Source organism: Tachypleus tridentatus, chromosome 13 (assembly GCF_004210375.1).
Source record: "Tachypleus tridentatus isolate NWPU-2018 chromosome 13, ASM421037v1, whole genome shotgun sequence".
Classification (NCBI taxonomy): Eukaryota; Metazoa; Arthropoda; class Merostomata; order Xiphosura; family Limulidae; genus Tachypleus; species Tachypleus tridentatus.
The window spans coordinates 263,739,775-263,755,235 of NC_134837.1; the positions used below are offsets into that span (position 1 = coordinate 263,739,775).

The following is a 15,461-nucleotide window of genomic DNA, read 5'->3' on the forward strand; positions in this document are numbered from 1 at the left end:
TGCAGATACTAAGGCCATTGCCAAGTGCCCCTCAGAGCCCCCACCTGCAGCATCACCAGCAGCAGGAGCCAGGATCTCCTCAGAGTCTCTGGCCACCCTCACTGACCCATCCCAAACAGGGGGCAGGAACCTCCTCAGAGGATCCCTCCCCAACAGTTACAGAGGCGGGTGGATATTGGGCGCCCACACTACCCCTAATCCTCACTCCACCCGACAGGGAGGCCTGAGACCACACAAAGCCTCGCGACGCCACAGGATCCCCAATGGGTCCCTGTCCAGACCCGGGGATGAAGGAGGTCCCCTCCACCCCAACAGGACCATGATCACCACCCATTTTCCCCAAAGACCCAGGCACCTTGAACTGGGTGGTCGGGACCTGACCTTCCTCAGAAGACCCTGCCACGGCCTCCCCGGACGCCACAGCCTCTGGGACAGGTGCCCCCTCGGAGACCCCACCCACAGGCACTGCAGTCGACCCAGTAGGTGTCGCTGCTGCCTCTACCCATTTTGCTCTGGTCTTACGGGGCGTAGGTGTCGGTGGCGGCCGAGCAACCACTAAGGCATCTGTAGCCGCATGCCTCGGGCACCTCAAGGGCGCGTGGCCACCACCACACACTTAACAGTGCAGGCACTGTCCTCATGTCCGAAAGTCTGACATAACCCATACTGCGGGGTCAGGCAGTCAGCCACCAAATGGTCCTCTGTGCCACAACTTAAGAAAGTTTGGGACTGGCGTCTGCATGTCCATACACACCCGCCAGGTCCCCGTACACACCTGAAGACGCGACTACTGCGCCTCAAACTCTATTTTCCTCATAGTCCCATACGCCATCAACACGCCCTTGATAACGTCATGGGGCATTTCGAATGGGGCCGACTCCACGAACACACGCTGGTCCCCCAAGGGAAAGTCCCCCTGGTCCAGCAAGCGACGCGCACGGGCGGCCGACGCAAACGTCACCACATACCGCCCATTTCCAAAATTTTGCAAACATTGTGTTGTTACTCCCAACAGCAGCATTCAAGGCGTCAATGATCGCCGAAGGTAGCTAGGCCACGGGCACCACAAAGCGGATAGATCGCAGCCGAACAGAGTATGGCCGGAGGACCAAAGCCATACTGACCAACGAGTTCAGACACATGCATCATACACACACAAAAAAAAAGACAATAGCGCGACCCTCGACCAAGAGTCACGGCTGAACACAATACAGCACACGATAATAAATACAACACATACACCCGGAACTGGCACGGCAAAGAACGACACGCTAATCCACACAAAACCCACAGCGAGAAAGTGACGCGAGCGAACATTTCGACAGGAAGGAGCACACCAAGCTAATTATCTCAGGTTCAAATACGGCAAGCCTCATTCAAAATGCTGAGCAACGATCTTCTAATCATGTGTACTTGGTGTGATACACCATTTTAAGTGGGAATAAATGTGGGGGTGTCCTAACTTTTCACATGACTGTATAATTTTCCTTCAGTTGGATTTCTCGTCATCATGAAATGTTTTACTGTTTAGTTCTCTTCATTTTGTCAAATCTCCACTTAGGCCTACTCATTCACTTTAGAATTTCAGTTTACAAGCCAAAGTATTTTGCTCCACTAGTATCGAAACCATTGAAGTATAGTTCATTCATTCATAGTTGTCCATTTTATATTCTGTCTGACCGGTTCTACAGGGACTATGGAAATTTGAGTTACCACTACTGCATAAAATTTGTGCAATACCAGATGATATAACGTCACCATGTAACGTTCATTACCAAAGTGTGGGAGACATTCCACACCTATTTACCTCAATAATTTATATACCGAATCAATGACTGCCAGTGTTAAAGAGATTGGCGGTACAATAAAACTCACGGAAAGCTGCCTGGTCGCGTAGGGGCGAGTGGTAGTGGCCATAACGACCACTCTGAAGTCTACTGAGTTAAGACTATTAAAGCAATTTGCGCAACAGAAGAAATATAAATTTAGTAAAAAAAACAATTTACCAAATTCCTCGCACACAGAAAAAGGATACTTGTTTTTATAACCACACCGAGTAGCAGTAACACTAACCTAACAAAATAAGTACACACACACCTCTTGGTTCTTACATCTTACCTTTCGAAATCAAATCATCTGGAAATACATATTCATGTATGTATTAAACTCCTTACAAAGTAACTATCTGGTTCTTACATCAATAATATTAAAAGTAATTTTGTTTGTTTGTTTGTTTTTGATTTCGCACACAGCTATTCGAGGGCTATCTGTGCTAGCCGTCCCTAATTTAGCAGTGTAAGACTAGAGGGAACGCAGGTAGTCATCACCACCCACCGCCATCTCTTGGGCTTCTCTCTTACCAACAAATAGTTGGATTGACTGTCACATTATAACGCCCCCACGGCCGGGAGGGCGAGCATGTTTGGCGCGACGGGGATGCAAACCTGCGGCCCTCAGATTACGAGCCGCACGCCTTAACACGCTTGGCCATGTATCAAAAGTAATTCGGTAAAACTAATTTAATTCTGGTGTCATTTGGTTTATTAAAATACTTTCGAATTATTTAAATATAGCTCTTTAGTATTCTGGTCAAGAATTGCAAAAGAGTTGGAGATTTTATTATACAAAGATAATAACTTAACATGGTGAAGGTTAGCATAAAACGATTTGCAAAACAAAATTAATTAGATTTATTGTACGTAATTTACACGGTTAAAGTTTCTCATTAAGTTAACATCATACTAATTTACATATTAAAGAGAAAAAGAAAAAAAAAACATTGTGTCATATTTTACAGTTTTGGAAAACGTCAAGAAAAACGTTTATTATCTTTCTTTGCTAATATGTCAGGTTATCCCAAAAGTATTGTCCGAAAATGTAATACAGAAAGTGCATCATCATTTGTATCTTTGTATAAGGCTTTAATAACTAAAATATGTTATAGGACGTGTATAAAAACGTGTGACAAATAAAAAAAAGTAACCCAACCTCACTTTTTCAGATCATTAATCAAATGAACAATTATGAATATTGATGTGTCTAAGAAGCACATTACGTACATAATGTTTTATGAGTTAAGAAAATAGCAATAGTGCAGCAGAAAATACATTAAACATTCAAGGTGTTTATGGTGCGAAGTCTCTCAATGAAAGAAAATGTTGAAGGTTTGTTTGGAGGTTTCCATGATTTGGCAGAAGCCAACCTAATAGCAAAAGTGGACCTTTGCACTTCTCTGCGCTCTAGTGAACGTAACTTACCTTTTTTTGACACGTTAGGGACTGGAGATGAGAAATAGATATTATATAAAAATGTTAAGCGCTGCTCACAATGGCTCAGTAAACTGGCTATAGCAGAGCTCAATATGGGCCTCCACTCTAGGAAAGTCTTGTTAAGCGTTTGGTGGGATATTCTTGATGTGATCAACTTTGAGTTGCTGCCACTCAATGTTACAATTACACCAGACTGCTATTCTCAACTTTTAGAGCGCTTCAATTTTGCACTGAAAGAAAAGAGGCCTGCTTTGATCAGATTAAGATGTTAAGATGTTGTGTTACACCAGGGTAATGCACGGCCCCATACAGGAAGGATCACATCTGCAAAGATTGAAGAGTTAGACTGGGAAAAACTTCCACATCCTCCTTATTCTCCACACCTGGCCCCATCTGATTATCATGTATTCCGAAGTTTACAGAACTATCTTGATGGAAAGGAGATTGGAACATATAATGATATCAAACTACCACCTCTACATTCTTTTCCTCCACACACCAAGAATTTTATTGAAGTGACATTCAGAAGCTTGTGAAACGTTGGAAGGAAGTAATTAATAGTAATGGAACATACAATGTAGTATGTAAATGTGGAGGTAGGTTTTTATTTTTTTTATGTTATGATTGGTAGAGTAATATGTACATGTGAAGTATTTGATAATGAGGTTGTATTAAGTAGTATTACAGAGAAGTAGTGAGAGCTGAAAGTATGTGTGTAATTTGATTTGAATAATAAATGTTGTTTATATCGGATTAGTTTGGTTTAGGTAATGAGTTAGAAGTGTTCTTAAGTATATGAGGTAAGAGTAATGTAATAATTTACAACTGGTTAGGTGAAGTTTATTTAAGGGTTTTTATTTTTTATTTAAGGTTATTAAGTTTAATATAAAAGTCTAGATATAAATAGGCCTTTTAGTGTTTCTATAACCCTTTTTCACAGTTAACTCGATCACTTGCAATGAGAGTGGCCGTAATATATCTATTTGAAACACTACCAATAATATTTTACTGTAATCTAAGCCACACTTAACAATTTAGTTTTGATTGAACACACTTTTTTTTTTTTTTTTTTAGAAAACCTGAAACGACACTTTCCACTTCCCAAAATATTTATTAATGCATGAAACTTATTTCAAACCGTAATTTTTGTAACAACATCAGAATATAAAGGTGTAGTAATTACTTCGTGAATTCAGGGTAATATGTATTAAATATACTACATATTAACACGTGTACATATATTACTATTAAATATTGATAACAAGGTAACGTTTCATTTAAATAATCTACTTCTAATACTAGAACTAAAAGAAATGAAACATTCGTACCTCACTTATGCAATACTTGTCATTCTTTTCCTTGAAGATCAAATGTGCACGTGTATCAAAGAATGCACGTGTGGCAAGGAAGACGGATGCAAGTGCACCACGTGCAAGAAACAACTTGAAACTGAAAGAAGTTGCAAGTGTAAAGGTAGTAAAGGTTTTCTTAATATTCGGACACATGTTTATATCATTTACCTAACTAGCAAGACATATTCATATTTTAATACTTATGGTTTATAATCTTCTAATGTTCCGTTGGGTTTTTAATTACTTTAGTTTTTAAATGTTGTGACTATTTTTACCTCTCTACAATTGGTAAACCCTCTTACCTTGTGCACGTCCACTAAATGTTTGTTCTGCTCGACAAGAACAAACCTATTTGAATTCTCGGAGCTATCGGTTACTAACAGCTACCCATGTTAAAATAAATTAACTCTATTGAAAACTATGAAATAACGGTAACAACAGTGTTAAATTTCAACTAATTATTACAACAGCAATAATAGCGGAACACTCTTTAGAAATAAGCCAACCAGGCATTCGAGTTTGAGGGGTCTGTCCCGATGTCCGGTCGAGATTAGTAATTTGATACAATTTTCTCGGTATTCCGATATTTGATCAAAAGGCATATCCTCCAAAAAGAACGAACTCAAAATGTTAATCCGCATATAGACCTGACTTGGTTTTCAAAAGTTTTATTTAATCGGTAGAGAAAGCGATAGTGCTGGAACATGGAAACTGTCAAACGTATTGCATTATACAAAGTACAGATAACTTGTACGGTACATGTTGAAGTAATGGCCGCTGTAGAATCGGAGAATTTACTCTACGGAAAGCTTTCTTTCTTTGAAGTGTTTTTTGCTCTGTAATGTCTTTACTACAGTATTTGTTTTATCACACACGTTAAATTTTCTTAATTTATAAATTATCTTTATGACGTCCGAAGCTACTAAAATAAAGATCATCCAACAATGAATTTTATAAGAGAAAAACAAATGCATTGAAACGTTATTGCAAGGAAAACAAATATAGGTGTTTGCAGTGTTTATCTTATTTCTTTATTTCGCATGGTTGTCTCTCAGACAAGACCTTCAAAAACTGCTAAACATGCAGCTAGTCCGAGTCGCAACCCAATGATCACGAGTTAATGTATTCTTCAAAAACAAAACTGCCTAAAGAGACTGCTTCTTTCGTAACTATTAAGAAACCTCTACTTAACAGTGCTATCCATAACATCAGCTTTAATACAGCTTCCTGCTCTTCCAAATTTATTCAGTTTATATGAACCAAAGATTCCTTCTCTCAAACTGAGAACAAAGCTTATTTTGAACGTAATTCTTCCTTCTTCACAAGAGAAATTAATCAGATTTAATGTACGTTTAATTCGTTTCACTTACAGTAGATGCTTCAACCCGGAGAGATGCCAATTATACGTGTCATGATGCAATATTCCTTCCCAGAGGAATAAGTGATGGCAAGTCTTCTATACTGCCAGTCGATTCCTTGGGTGACATCGGTAATGTTGTTAAATAGCTTGGTGTCCACTTTGAAACAAACTAACATGATTCGTCAAACGTTATCGTGGTAACAACCACAATCAAAGCTTTGGAGATGTAAATAGAGGGGTAAAACAATGTATAATTCATTTCACGAGGAACCTTCCACAAATATTTCCCCTCGGTGTGGACCCCTTTCCCTGGTAAGGGGACCTCCAAGAGAAGGTTCAGTTCACCTCCTATGGGATCTAAATATCCATCCACGTATTTCCTGTGCGTGGCGACCCGTGAAGGGAAGGAGAGGATCCTGATGGTTGAAGTGTTCAACCCACCACTTTGGCTTTCAATTCCTGGAGACAGGCGACCTCAGGTCCCCCCCCTTAAGCCAATTGGATGGTCCACTAGTTCTACAATCAACCAAGCGCCAGTATTGGATATTCTCGACAGGTGTTATGGACACTTTATATGATGCTGGTGTTTGGATATAGTGCTCGCGAAACTCTGGCGTTGTTAAAGTGACCTTGTTTAACATTGTAGTGTTCTCTCGTAGGGCTCCATAGTGGATGGGGTAAGTGGGCACTAAAATTTTCCTTTTTATCATAGATCTTCCAAATACCATCTTTTAAAGAAATTGGTGGAAACCAGAACATAGGTAAACGACAATGTCTTGAAGTTTCTGAGCAGCAATCTTCTACATGTGTACCACTTGTTGTACCTCACTTTCTTATCCTACATTCTCTTTTCAGATAAACTATTAAAGTAAGTCTCTTCCTTTTTATATTCAGAAGCGACTGGAGAGAGACACGCTCGCTCTCAAGTCTGTAAAAATAAGCCTTCGATCTAGTGACATTAGTGGAAACATGCACAACACAGTGAACTCCTCTTGCATTCAAAGGCATTTGAGGATATACCTATTGAGGTTACACCTCATGGTACTTTGAATTCATAACGAGAAGTTATTGTTGAAAAGACTTTGAAGAACATCACCGAGTCGGATTCTCGCTGGTTTCTCCACTCAAGGAGTTTCTGTAGTGAGACGTATCTCCACCTGCAAAGATGGAATTATGCCCACCAATATTCTCGTACTGATATTTACATCACCACGTTCACCTGCCGCCATAAAGGCAGGTTATCTTAATTGCGAAGTACGGCCATACATTCCAAACCCTCAAAGGTTGTCATTCAAAGACGTCATGTCGTGGTTCCCTGTCATGGGCTCGTTGTGTTGCCAGGACTCGTGATGCCCATGAGTAATGAAACGGACCTTCATTGCCTCAATTGCAGTGGTTCTCACTCGCCTTACTTTCGTTCTTTCCCTAAATGGTTGGAATAGAGGAGCAACGTTTAAAAACGATTTCTAACATTACTTATCATGAGGCCCAAAATTTCCTGTCCACCACCTCCTCTCGGACGTATGTTGCTGAACTTCGTACCACAACTACAGTGGGAGTGCAGACAGATCTGTCTCGAACAGAATCGTTCTCAAACAAATTAAGAGCTTCTTAACCTTTATGGTTAAGTTGAATTAACTTCAACACCCCTCTCTGTATTTAACATGTATTCCAAACCTCAAAATCCACAACCTTTGGTTGTAGGTACAAGCATTCCCTCGGATGCATTTGCCCCTTAAGATACAAAGGAATCATTTGCTCACGTCATGAGTCATTAGAATCGCCTTCCAACAGAGAAGACCTATACAGTTGACCCAGGGCAGGATCCATCGAAGTCGACATACCTCCCTTGAATAAGGATAATAAGGGAGGAAACGTGGTCGTAAACAGAAGGGTTCTCCACCCAGTTCATCTACGCGTAAATGAAAATAGAACTGTCGATGTTTTCTAATCTGGATTACATTAAAACACTGATTGCTTCCTACCATCCTATTTATTTCTCCTTTGGATTATAAACTCATTGGTTTCTTCGGTTGCAGTAAGTTCTTTGGATAAAAATAAAGCAAGGTGTCTTTTACAACGTTCATTCACGTAAATGACTTAAAAGGTCACAAGAGTTCAATACAAACTTACACCATTGTTATTTCACCAATTTGTGTTTCCTACTCCCTCTAGAAATAACTTCCAGAAATATCTTTGAATTGTATAAATCTAAATATTCATATGTAGCTTCTTAACTGTTTAACGATATTGCTTAAATGGCCTTTGATACCATTTCGTACTTAAACCTACCGTTAATAAAGTAGCTTGAATACATAACTTGTTAAATGCTCATCAGTTACCCCTTACTGTAATAACTTTCTATTTGAAACTACAATCCATGAAACTAGATATGTTATCAAATATTACCTAAACTGCCTTTAGAACATCACCAGCCCTAAGTATCTCGGGCTGTAACGGGTAACTTCTTTCGAGGTAGTTTTTAAGTGAAACCACATTTGACACAAATGACACTCGGTTTGATAAATTTGTTTACATAGGTGAAACAAATCTGTCGGTTTATTGTGTAAATCAAACTATACACATAGATATACACATAGAATTACCATGCTACGTATGCCTTTAATCAAATATAACTGTTATTTACAAACAGCTGTTCAGAGAGCTTGTGTTGGAACAATAATAATCCTCTCACTTTTGCGGGGTTTCCCCCTTCCCACCGACTCCCTAATTTACCGCTGAAATAAACCGATTTCGAAAGTTTAACACTAAACTTGTCTCCTTTGTCTAAATGATGTGTTATTGGAACATGAAGGTTAAACCTATTGTCTAACATATTAATCTAAAAATAACAGAAGCTTTTCATTAGCAATTTTAACAGTTCGTTTCCAGTTGTAACCCTAAACCATTTTACCTCCTATTAACAGAATATTTATTATCTTAATGACTTGTATTTAAGTGTCGAAACAAAACTACACGATATACACTTCATTATGAGTTAATGTTCTGTGCATTACAAAGATTGAAATGTGTTCATTCTTTGACTTGTCGTGAACTACGTAACTAAGTAACGTTCCACATTAACCAACTATTAATGTGAACGTCAATCTATCGTAACACCTGATTAATTTGTGCCACATTTCTCTTTCAAGATCCTACATGCACATGTATCGAGAAGTGCACATGTGGTAAAGAAGACTGTTGTAAGTGCACCACGTGCAGTAAAAAAGCAGAAACTGCCGGTCAATGTAAGTGTACAGGTAAGTAGAATCTTACTAGTTCGTTCATAGTGTATAATTTCTTAACTTATTACTAAAGGTTTTTGTCCCTTGTTTAAACTTCAATTTGTATTTTACATGTAATCTTTTCTCTTTCTAGAAGGAGAAGCCTGCAGTTGTACGTCATGCACTTGCAGTAAGACAGAATAAAATTCCCTTCACGTGTTAGTCTGGTTCCTGTTTCATGAATTTTATTAGATTGTTTACTTTGTTACATTGTTTGTTTATCGTTTTTCAAAATTAATAAATTAAACTTTATATTCCGCTGTATTTATTAACCTGAAATCACTTACCTGAAACTTCACAAATATTCTTAACACTTGACTATTGTAGTTAAACCACAACTTTATTAAATACATTATTTCCATAGATCCATGAGCTACTAATCAAAACACAAATGTGACTTAATCGTTCTAGTATTACTACATATAATTACTACAGTAGCAAGTACTTTCATCCTCTTTGGAAATGTCGTCAAGATTACAGTGGTATTTAACGTTTGGTTAGAACAACAATCGTTAGTTTGTAAAGATAAAGGGTTTTTTAATACGCACTAAAGAAATGATTTTAAATCCACCTCCAATTAAATCTTTCTAAAGTTACATCCTACACTTTATGATCTCACCGACTCCTTCAAAACATGAATACAACACAAATACTTCCTATGATTCTTAAGCCTCATATAGGCTTACTATATATATATAGTATGAACCTATACCGAACATAAAATGCTATTTGTTACGGTTAACATTCACAGCAACGCAATTTAACTACATTATAACTGTTACGAGTCATTGTTTTCATATGGATAATAAAATGTGGCTGTATTTGCCACAGAACAAAATCTCCATTTTAAAAAAAAAAAAAAAAAGTGACCAGATAACTTAAAACATCGCACAACGACATGAGTTTTCAAACCTGACATCTGAGTAATAAAAATTCAAAATACATTATATGGAAAATAAATGAACCATCAATATACGTTTTACAAAACCTTGTTCGTTATCTGTTCTTGTAATGTGGTAATATATACATAAAATTAAGAAATCGTACAGGTTATTTCGAAACAAATACTAGTTTTGATGTTCCTACTATTGTGTAATTAGTTTAATTAGTCTCGCTTGTTAAGCCTAAAGCTACCGATTGGACATTTGTTGGACTGACAACAATTTCAGACGGCAATATTGTCTTTGCATCTTACAATGAAGATTTCGATCCATGTGACTTTATTCATCCATGTTTTTCTTGAACTTTCCTTTATTACACTTTAAATTATTTGAGTTTATGCCGTTTTCTATTTGCACTGTTTACTTCGATGTTTTTTGTGTGAATAATTTCTTACAATTCACGAAGGACGACGCACAGCTTTGTTCAGCTTCTGACGTTACCTGTCTGTGGGTTGAACTTCAACCATAATATTTCCATGTCTTAACTTTCATTTACTCTGTACATGAACAACACTATTTTTACTTGTACAATATTACCTTTCCCATATTTTGTTATTTCTCGAAAGTAAGGGAAATCGAGAATTTCGAAAGGGGCTGGTATTAATACTTAAGGCCAACCTGAAGATTACCCGAAGGAAGGTCGAAACTTTTGCGTTTTACTTATCAATAAATGGTAATAGTAACTGTTTTAAAATATTTTTATTCGAAGGATGTTTCTTTAAAATTAGAAGATCGTGTTTGTAGTTGACAACACTCACCATTTAAAAATGAATAGTATTTGTATCGTATGTGGGTGGATCTTTAAGAATTGTGTATAATAAAGCTGACACAGGGCTAATTTGTCTTCAATCTGGTTATACCAAATTGACTACAACGTTAGTTATTGTGTGGAGAATGACTTCATAAAATAGTGTAATAAATCAAATTACCTTATGCACGTTCTGAGGGGTTAGTCAATACTGAATAGATTAAGTATGTAGCCGCAGTCTGTTCTTATTCTGTTTACATACCCTGAAAAAACAAACTTGTTTCTTTACAGAAAGGTTCTCACGTAATCGGATTCCCCTGAAAGGTTATCTTTCTTGAAGTTATTCAGAATTCTATTTTAACCGAACTCATCACAGTCGGGCGTCCACCTAAAATCGATTATATCATTCAAATTAGAAACCACATGCAGGTCTAGTAAGTTCGTAAAAGTAATTACATTTACAAAATAATTAAGATATATAAAATTCAGTGTTTACAAAAATAAACGGGTTAAGTATCTTTGTTTTAAGTTAACCAATGGGATATTTGTGTTCCCAACACGGGTAGCGCACCTCTGGTTTCAGTATTATAAACCTTCATATTTCTTATTAACCAAATGGGGCGAGTCGTTAGAAATAAATTTACGTTGTTAAATAGTAGATAAGTCACATAAACTATGTTCATAATTTTCAGTAATCAAGCAGTTACCTACTTTATTTCCATCTTGCATTGTTGTTAAGATCGGATCTACACCACGCAAAGAAAATCGATTTTTAGTGCTACAAACTTACCGTTGTAAGTTTTCTTTTGTGTAACACGTTACTTCATTTAGAAACTAGGCTTTAGATTAAATCATTAAATATTTGACGTAACAAAATAAATGCTATACATGTTTAAGATATAAAGAGGATATCGTATATAAATATATCCCAGTTGTATTATTTTGTACATCTCGTAACATCTTAATTTTTAATCGTTCGCATTCCTAACCTACATCATATAACTACAGGTTTATTACTGCTGATATGTGAAAGTTGTAATCAGTCATTTAAATATAAATGACTGCTTTAAAATAAAATCAAACATATTTTACATAGAAAGTAGTGTTACTCTATTTACTATAGTATTTCTTTCTACTGAATATACATGAAAATAAGTCAAACAACAAACATTTCACATAATTTTAATGAAAAGTTTATCAACATTTTCCGGTCTTTTAAAACATTTTGTAAAATAATGCTTTACTGATGTGAATTCTTAGTTCCGTTTTCTTATATACGTAACCATTAGCATTATAATAATTCCTGTGTGGATATGTGTTGAAGATTGTATTTGTTTATATAATCGTAACGTTAAGTTATTACAGGTATGTGTCTGTGTATATAGAGAAGTGACCATCTGTCACTCCACATCACATATACGTACCGCAATGATATTCAAGTGAATGGTTAGTGTGCCTATATGTATGTATAGAGAAGGACCATATGTCACGTTACGTGTATCATAAATACCAGAACGATATTCGTGTTAACGGTTTAACGGTTATTATATCTATATTTCTGTACAGAGAAGTACAGTATGTCGCATCACATACATTATAAAGTTGTGGTATTGACAGTACTAGAGTAGCTACCACTTTAAGGTTGTAAATATAGCCAATGTGATACAAAATAGAAAACGGGTACTCTATCACACTAAGGTGATAGTGGTCATCTCTGTAACAATGTGATGCAAACTTGAAAGCAGATACTCTATCACAAGTAAGGTGATAGTGGTCATCCCTGTAACAATGTGATGCAAACTAGAAAGCAGATACTCTATCACAAGTAAGGTGATAGTGGTCATCCCTGTAACAATGTGATGCAAACTAGAAAGCAGCTACTCTATCACAAGTGAGGTGATAGTGGTCATCTCTGTAACAATGTGATGCAAACTTGAAAGCAGGTACTCTATCACAGGTAAGGCGACAATGGACATCCCTGACGAACATCCTGAGTTATGTCAAAGGGATCCGTTAAGTATCAATTCATTAAAACCCATACCTCTCCGAAACATATCACATTCGTAGATATTCGTATATCTTTGGTTTTATCACAGAGAGAAATATCCCGGCAATTTTGTTGAATACTTCTACTCCGCACTAAACACGTTCGAGAGTTAAGAACAAGATTAGGCCTAACAGTACTGAAACGTGTACACCGAACATTAGACACAATTTTTGCATCTACATGAACGAGTGATATGGGACATCACGAACAAACAATTGCTGAGTGAGTGGGATCCTTAAAAAATTAATGTAAATAACACATCCTATGTAACAGGCAGCATGGACGTCAGTGTCAGACAGTCATTAAAGTAACAAAAGGAATTCTAATTACTGATATGCCACACGTGAGAATAGAATTCCATTAGCAAACTATCTGGCTCCCAGACACTTATCAAGTGACATGAACTGGATAGCTGCCCAACATTCACGGAAGGTAATGGGTTTTATCAGATTCTTAAATATTGAAATATCGAGGACTGTTCAAGGTCATATTTAATCCATATGTCCAAATACATTTGGATAGAGTAGGCAAAACCCGTGTCGTGGATGTCAGCAATGTCTATGGACAGCTGACTCTCTTCTCTAAACAAATTTGTTTGTTTGAAGCCTATCAATGTGTAAAAACATCTATTGCTTTATTAACTTACCTGAGAAAAAGCAAAGCTATTAAAGTCTCCTTGCTTCGTAGGATAAGGCAGCGGGTTCGATAATGCTGAATGCCTGTTTGATTTAGTAAGGAGACAAAGTCTTCCTTAAAACGCCACTACCACGTATTATTAATGATGTCAATAGAATACATATTTCAAATATAATTAGTTGGCTTTCGGTTAATTTTGCCACTAATTCAAAACGAATTGGAAATACTTAGGAAAACTTAATGAATAAAATATTATATTAATAAGTAATATTATCGAATTTTAAATGTTTGTCAGTATAAGCATTACAACGAAACATAGTGAAGGTTTGTATAACACCATAAAATAAAAATAAAATAAATTTGTTTTATTATACATATTTTATACACTCGTAAATTTATGTTGCAATGGTACTAGTTTACATTTTGAAAAGGAAAATAAAACATTATCGCATGTTTTACAGTTTTGATACACGACGAGTTATGGGAATATTGACGACTTAAGTCAGTCAAAGTGAGTGCAGCTTTTATTACAGAATCATTTAACAAACTATGTACTCTTTCAGTGTGATTATTACATTGGGTAATGAGGACTTGTGAACACGTTTCAAACTATGATGAAACCTCTGTAGAATGGACGACAACTGTCTGTTGTGGAGACACAAATGTAGAGGACGTCGTTTCGAAAGTCTTCTTCCACACTTGTGTCTCCACAATAGACAGTTGCCGTCCATTCTACAAGGTTTCATCATGAATACTCTGCCTAAACAATCTATCAAAAGATGCGTTTCATACTACTTTGATAAACTTAGCAAGATCATCCACCTGGGATGCGGAAGGTGAGAGGTCATGTCACTCTGATAACCACTGCACCATCTTAATTATTTCAGGACATGTTACACAAACTGGAAAATAGAATGTACTAAAGGGACAGGGGAACTAGGGAAGTTCATAACTTCACCCTCGACTCCATTATCCCACACAACATCTGCCAATACTACACGTATGGATTCTGTATAAAAAGCAGTCTTGTTGTTATTACTACACCGAATAATAGAAACACTTGGTTAACAAAATAAGTACTTTTAGAAATCACATCATCTGCAAGTCTTCATATACATAAACCCAGTTATAAACCTAGTCAACATATGGGCATCAAGCTTCTTTTGAATCCTCTTCTCATCTTCAGGGAAGAGGTCATTCTCTATTTCCGGTGTTTTCAGAAAATAACCCAATAGTGGAAGAACCAGCTGACAATCTATGTATTCTAGGACCACTTGGAGATGGGTTTCTTCGAGGGGCTTTAGAATTTGTAACTGCACAAAAAGAAATAGTATTCACCAAATTATTTCTCTCTTGCCCAGGAATAACAGGAGAATTATCGAAAAACAGATTATAAGAACCCAAAGATGACCACAAATGATTCAGGACTGATGTCTTGCTATCTATACATATAAGTGTACTGTGTAAATCGTCAGTAATACAGTCAAGCTTGTTAATCTCTAATTTGTATGAATCATTACTAATGTTTAAAGACACGAGGGCACGTGACCTTCAGTAAGATGATTTTGATCATTGTCTTAATCATACACATCGAATCTGATAACACCACAAGACACAGTGGACGTAATGCCATTCCTGTCTTGGGCAAAAACTGTGATAAAGTGCTGACATTCGTTGTGTTTATGTCTGAATAGCAGATAAACTACATGATGTTTGCTGTCACGTACAAATATATCAGAAAGTTGCGGATCATCTGTTAAGACTTCAGATAGTAAAGAGACTGATCAACGTTCAGTTGTTTCACTAATTATGTTCTTTTCACGA

General features: G+C 36.9%; 1 long non-coding RNA gene across 1 annotated transcript; it reads left to right on the forward strand.

The window, feature by feature from the left end:
- Positions 1 to 4,639: 4,639 nt before the first annotated feature.
- LOC143239726 (uncharacterized) lies at positions 4,640 to 9,519 on the forward strand. The gene is made up of 3 exons (XR_013021325.1): positions 4,640 to 4,742; positions 9,134 to 9,241; positions 9,360 to 9,519. It is a non-coding gene; the product is annotated as an uncharacterized LOC143239726 (long non-coding RNA).
- Positions 9,520 to 15,461: the final 5,942 nt, after the last annotated feature.